The following is a 7421-nucleotide window of genomic DNA, read 5'->3' as shown; positions in this document are numbered from 1 at the left end:
TTAAAGGAATTTTTGCTTTCATTTTATTTAACAGTGCATGTACAACATCTTTATTAATGGAAATATCCCATATTTTCCAAAGCATCCCATTTACCCTAATTAACTGAAAACAGCTGATTTCATCAACTCAACAGGTGGAAGACAGCATTTCTCTGCAGCTTGATAGTGGCAAGCTGTGACTAACTGTGGCCATGCTGGTGGAAAAAGGTTTAGTCAGACATGCATTACTGCTGGACTGCATGGATCCAGACCACTTCCCCAAATCAAGCTCACCAAAGACTGCTTCATGTTTGATCAAACCTCATCAGGGCAAATAAGACTTCTAGTTCTGCATTTTAAAGAAAAAGATTTAACATTTTGGCTTCATGATGGATCTTTCATTTGGTGTGAAAAGGGAGACGTATTTAATCTAAATAACGCCACCTATATAGTTAAACATGTGATAATGTTTTGTGTATGTGTTTCAGTAAATGGGAAGTTAACAAAAGGGATGTCATTGTAGAAAAAGTAGACTTAATGGAGACCGAGAGGATCCTGCAGTCTTTGGATAACCTTGGGCTTGACTTGATGTCTCCTACCGATTAGATGAAAAACACATTGAGTGATGAAAATGGTTAAATAACAAAAGAATTGACGCCTTCTCCACAGCTATACCATGCACTGCTCCAACATCTTATGGTTGGACATATAAAGAAAGAAAAATCCAATAAAAAAAAAAAAACAATAGCAAAATATATATAACTCAGGGCTTTATTTTATAAAACATATTTTAAACAACCAAACATAAAAAGCGCTATTCTGCACCAGCCTAAATTAAAACAGCAGTAACAGCTTATATAGAAATCACACTTTTTTCTTTAAAGGTATCAATGTCAAAAAAATCTTGGTATAAAACTATAATATAATTATGTGACAAGAAACCAAAATAAAAAAAAAAAAAACATTAATCAGATCTTATTTATCAAAGGAAAAAAAACTGCTGGAAAAAGATAATACTTTTTAAAGTTAAAAGTTTAGAAATTGAGAAAGTTAACAATTTAGCTTTTCTTTTTTGCATTGTCACCCGGATATTAAAGAATCTTTATACTAAACAGATCAAAATTTATTTAGTTCCAAAACTTACTAAAGCTGTATTTGCTCTATGGTACATAATCAGCATCAGGAGTACAACACCTTTAAAGGTCAGGTGATAAACACTCATTCTGATCTCCAACAGCCAATAGTTTGAGCCCAGAAACAGAAATTCAAATATTTTTTTACAAGTTAATCAAGAACAAGTCTAGGTGAAAGAATCAAAATATCTCTGTTGGCTCATTAAATAAAATGAAGGCTCCATTAACATCCCTGCTTCTTTGTGAAATCTTTTCCCTGCAGACCTTCAATAATGCTTTCATTTTCTTATTTATCTTTTTCATAATGCTCAAAGAGAAGCAGCAGTGGGAACGTGTTGTGCACCCAGTAGATTCAAAGTCCCAGGAGTCAAGGTTGCTCCTGCAGAGACCCTTTGTGTCAAAAAAGCTGATAGCAGCTACCGAGACATGCAGGTCCCAACTTCCAAATGAAGAAGAATAAAAAGAAAAATACATTAAGTCTATAATTAACTCACTGAAGATGTTTGGGGCCCTGAGGCATCTAACTGTTTTTACTAAGAGTTGTACAAATGCTTACGGTATGCTTTCTTCTGGAGTTGCTTTCTAAAGGGAAAAAAAGCTGGCAAGTTATTTAGCGAAACTTGAGATTAAATAAAAGGCACAATAAAAATAATTTTTTTCTTTTAATATTAGAATCTCAATATCAGTAATCCAAAGGCAGTGTTTACCCTTAGTGATGAGAATCAAATAAGGATAATAGAGTTGAAATTTAATGACATTATTTCAGCTAATTTAACATAAATGCAACATAAAATAGAATACAATTGAATATAAATAGCACAAAAGGGGTTTTATAGAAGTTAGAATAAAATAAAAAGCAAAACATGGAAATAAAAATAGAATAGATTATAATTTTTTTCTTTAAAGAAATGCTTCCATCACAAGAAAAGAAAAGATAACAGTTATCCAACAGCAGAATGGCATAACTGTACAATACAGTCAGTTGACAAAATACTTGATGTGAAAATGAAATAAAAAGAAAAAGGGATGTTCTATTTAGAAGTATAATCAAAAATTTTCTTTTTTTTTTAAGCTAGAAAGTCAGGATGTTTAACTGTGAACCAACATTCTCCATTTGATCACAAATCCATCAAAACTGCATGTTTTTCAATGGATAAACAGCAATCATGATGTAAAAAAAGTATTTTCTTTTTCTGTTTTAGCTCTTACACTTTAGAGCAGGATTATTACGTTTTTATTCTATCTTTTGTTTTTCTTTGAGTTGAATTATTTCCTCTTAAACAGCTTAAGAGACCACAGATGTGAGTTTTTTTTTTTTTTTGTGATGGACATAATCAAGATGGTATCATCATCATGCTAATCACCACAAGAAAAAGAAGAAAGAAAAAAAAAGGACTGGGGAGGAAGGAATGATTTAATGATTCCCTACAAGAATATGCTGATTGCAGTCCATTTTCTCAATTAAGATCTATTGTTGAACAGTCTCTCCTTCACACGAAGACACTAAAGCATATGTGCACAGGAACCCACACAGACACAGCTCAGTGGCAGCGCCACAGGGGGTTGACCGCAGGAAGCTCCAAATTAGAAAGAATTAATTTGGTTGGAAAATTGAGCTTGATTGGTGACAGAAATCAGGCTGCTGTGTGAGTGTGAATGTGGTTGGGCGATAAAAAAGAGAAATGTAAAAGGGAGATTGGATTTTAGTGATTTTTTTAAAAGGTTAATTTAGCTGCATAGTGCTTTTACTTCTTCTTTCAATTTTTATAATGGTAAATGTCTTCAAATATCCAGTTTGAAGCCTTTTAAGAGTCCATAACCATAAAACCCAAAATAATATGAAGAAAGAAAGGAGACATGCTGAATCTGTATGCAGCTGTTCTCATAGCTCATACAAGCTTACTGTGTCCAAACATCCTCCCTAAACCCTTAATCTCTCAATCACTATATAGAGCGGGGACTATATAGTGGACTTTATAGTGAACTTAGTTAAATGGCCGTTTGGAAAGATTATCAGTACTTTTTGGACCGCGTTGGTTACGTAACTCCCCCCTCCACCATATGGTGCCTGCGCCATCTTTGTTATTAGTCGCTATCTGACAGAGGGCTATATATATATATATATATATATATATATATATATATATATATATATATACACACACACATGCACATGTCATAACTTAATTTGAAGTCCTTAATTTTATTTCCTTTTACTTCTATGTGTTTTGTCGCTGAAATATATTGTATAAAAAAACTTGCCTTGCCTCACAAATGTGAGCACTGAGTAAAATATCTTAATCAAAATGCTGACATTTTATTTCTAGAATAGACATCACATACTTTAAAAACCTAAACCAGGTAAAATTAATTTATAGTAAAATAAAATTGGGATTAGAATTACTGTAGTAAGCATAATATATAATATATTAAAGGTTGCATTTTAAAGAGTAATTATGTGGCCATTATTTTGACCTGTGGTCAAAATATAGAACTGCAGCACTGTTCTGCTCGTTCTCGTAGCTCACACTTCTACTTGACAAGGTTTTTTTTTTTTGTCTTTTTTCACATCTTGCGTTATTGTCTGAGTTTAGCTGAATGACAGTTGCTCCAGAGTATCCACAAAATCTGTCCTGAATATAACGTTTCCATTGATTATGAGGTTGAACAGTGCAGGAACTGCCAACCCGAAGGAAAATCAGGAAAATAGGCTAGTGGCTTATAGATGAATTGGCACTGAACTACTGAGGTGTCAGTCTGCTCATCAAACAATGTTTTAATCATAAAGGGCAAATTAAGAAAGGCTATTTCAAAAATGTTTTTCAGTAAAAAACTTACCAAATGCATCTTTAAGTTAAGACTCGTAAGATGTCAACATTACAAATTGAAAGGAAGAAAAGCTTTTATTTGTAGACATTTCAATTATCTATTGAACATTTTTTTCAAGGCATTTTTGAATTATTTTAATCTGTTGAGAATTTTTCTAAGGAAAGGGAAAGAATTCTGCGTTGCTGCATACTTAGACTATATGTAGGTCATTACTAGGGCTGGGTATTTTAGCCAAAGTCCTGAATCGATTTGAGTTTGATTCATACAGTGCTAAATCGAGTAATTTCGATTCGATCTGTTTTTACAATAATGAAAGTGGTTCAACTGTGTTTAAATAAAACACTCATGTATTTAATTTTTTCCTGTCATATTAAACACAAAGAGCAAACTTGTAAATCATACAGTTTAAACTTGAGATGTGAATAAATCTGTCTCAAAAGTGCAAACTTGTTGAAAAAGTGAAAAAGTGAAGCCTCACTCGAGCGAGCAGATGTGACACAGCAGACATGCATGAGCTGCATTATCTTCACTGCACAAACCATATGTGCAGCGTTGTCTTCAGTCAACCCATTGGCTATATTTGCAGCTGTCTGGCTTGAAGTCATCTTTGGTTCATTTTTCCTGCTCATTTGAATGTGAACGTCACTATAAAACTAATCGATCCCATTCCCTAGACAACGACTTTGCAAAAATGTAAAGGAATCGATTCAAAATCGACTAAATCGATTTTTTTACCCAGCCCTAGTCATTACAGCGCTCTATATTACCAAACGAGGATCAAACAGGTTCGTTGGGGTTCATATAGACAAAAATTCCCAGAAAATTTGTTTTTTTTAAGTGAGACTGCAGCAGAAAAAAACGATACAACACATTTCAAAACACCTTGTGCAACAATTAATTTACCCTGGAGGAAAAAGCAGACCCTCCTGTGGAGCAGATCAAATTTAGAATTTACTGTAAAAGAAGAAATTAAGTAAATGAATGGCATTTGAATCTCATACTGAGTTAATGTGCCGGTGGTGTTTTATAACTGTGAGGTGGAGAAGTAGAGACATCCCATTTACTCATTTTCCTTCAGATATTGATAGCGTATCAAGGTTTGCTTTCAGCAGGAAAAAGATTAAGGCAAGTAAACAGGAAACACTCCAAAACCATCACACGTTAAACAAGACCCTGAATATGCCTGGGTTCTGCAGCTGGAGGATAGATTGTAAACTACAGATAATTTAGTTTACTTTCTGAAAGATAAGAATGTATGTGTGTGTGTGTGTGTGTGAATATTTGTTTAGGCCATAATATAGTTTGGAAGTTTATCAACCTTTGTGAAAACAGTGACCATATCAAGCAACTTTACACACTGAACCATCTGAAAACCTTTCTGTGGAAAACTTAGGGAGAAAAGCAGCTTTTGCTTTTAAAAAATAAAATCATGCGATCATTTAATAATAAATGTCCTTCCATTTCCTTCTTAAGGAGACATTTGATTTTTATAAACCCAGGTTGAAATTAAGCTAGAGAGCCACATTGATTATGTATAGCACTCAGGTTTAGTTCTACATATCATCAATCAGTGACAAGGGTGAAGGGATACCTGGCGCCCGCCTACCAAAGTTTGGTCTTAGCCAACCCCAGTAAAAAATGAAATATCAGACACAAAACAGACCCATTTTGGATAGGACTCGAACATTTTAAGCTGCAGAAGTACAAGATGGATTCTTGTGTGTTTGTAAACCCATAAATACCACAAGAATTCTAGCCTCGTGAGACCATCCTGATCTCGCAAGCTTTCAAGATTTCACTCGCTAATCAGTCTGGAGACTCTCCGTTGAAGAAAATTTGGAGCCGTTCACCAAACGAACGTCCAATCAGCGTTGGCTTTGAGGCGGGTTGAGGTGTGACTCAACGAGAAGCGCGACAGTTCAGTCTAAAGAACATGGCAGCTTCAGCCGATGAAACTAGCGTTAGCGTGGCTATCGAGCAAGTTTTATCAGAAAAACACTGTATTTCTTCACTGAAAGAAGAGCAAAACATGTTTTTGCTCTTCTCTTGACTGGTTTCGGCAAGAGTTTGATCTATCAATTGGCTCCTCTTCGTCGTCGCTGTGTTACGTCATATGCTTCGTTGATCTGATTGGTTTATTTGGCCCGTCTATCACCAACATAGGCCAATCAGCTAACCAGTATTTTCGCCCCTTCCCAAAATTACTTCTACGGAAGGTTTCCTGATGGATATGCGGAGAAAATCCATCTGGCGGAGTCAGGTTATAAGAATTCTACCTGCAGCCAAGATTAGCTTAAAATGGCATTGATGCAGTTGAAAGGATATTTGTTGCAGATGTGAATAGACCTTTATTTAATATGTGAGAGGCGATAAAGTAAAAACAAAGACTGGATGTTTTTTTTAACAAAAAGGTTAAGGTAATTACACCAAACTACTTTTTTATTTATCGATGCCGGTATCGCAGTTTGGAGTATTGACAGATACCAAAAACTAAGCCGATTCAATAGTAGTGCAAATCCAACAAAAAAGGCTTGACTAATATATGTGACCAGTGAATTTCTCCGCTGTGAGATCATTAAAGCTCATCTAATCAAATCTAATCTAATCTAAGTGATAATACTCAAAAAGAGAAAAACAGTCAGAAAAACAGTCAACATCCATGTATCATTAGCCAAACGGTTACATTGCCTCAACTTAGACGTTTGCGCAGTTTAAAGTCAGATTCCCTGGATGCCCGACTCTCGGGGTGTTTATACCCTTTGTTCTCTTCTTTGAAACCGGTTTGTTGTGTTGGAGTTGGAAAAAAGTTGTTCTAACACAACTTTAAAGACCCATCGGAACATCATCTGTGGAGTCCTCAATGAAAGCCCTCTGCAGACGGCCAAGCAGTAAAGGATATCCCACTGCCGTTCTTAGCCGCTAGAGGTGAAAATAACGTTTTTTCGAGGTAATATTTTTTTACGCCGACTTCAGTAAGAAAAAAATTGAGTTAAGTAATGATCAGGACAGTCTTTTTCCTTAAATATAATAATACATTCTGCTGGCTTTTTGCTAGTGATAGTAATGCTATTCAGTGGCTCTAAGGTACAGTGATCCAAAGCTAATAGGGTATGGAGTGTGTACGATATTCCTCATTGTTCAAGTTCACAATTTAGCAATATTCAGCAATGTTCATGTGTGCTGATCGCATCCGGTGCAAATATTATTTTCATGCTCAAAAAATACCATGTAAAAACAGTTATGAAAAAGGTGAATATATGCGTTTTTGATTATTTTGTAGCAACAGTTATCGACCAGGCCCTGTAAACATTTTGAACTTAGCACGTTTTGGGGATTCTACGAAAATGTCAAGAGACCTACTGGTAGCAACAGCCTATTGTGTTATTCATCTGGATGTAAGGCACGTCACTGAAATTTGATGAATCAGGGTGGATTTTTTTTTTGTATTACATGGAGATAGGAGTATATATACATATGCAT

At 35.0% G+C, this 7421-nt stretch overlaps 1 protein-coding gene across 1 annotated transcript in view; it reads right to left on the bottom strand.

The window, feature by feature from the left end:
- Positions 1-7421, bottom strand: part of cdkal1 (CDK5 regulatory subunit associated protein 1-like 1) — a 256495-nt gene that overhangs the window by 109736 nt on the left and 139338 nt on the right. The gene's annotated exons all lie outside the window — the stretch shown is intronic.

This window comes from Cyprinodon variegatus, unplaced genomic scaffold (assembly GCF_000732505.1).
Source record: "Cyprinodon variegatus isolate N-32 unplaced genomic scaffold, C_variegatus-1.0 Scaffold297, whole genome shotgun sequence".
Taxonomy (NCBI): domain Eukaryota; kingdom Metazoa; phylum Chordata; class Actinopteri; order Cyprinodontiformes; family Cyprinodontidae; genus Cyprinodon; species Cyprinodon variegatus.
This window is presented reverse-complemented; position numbering and strand designations above follow the sequence as displayed.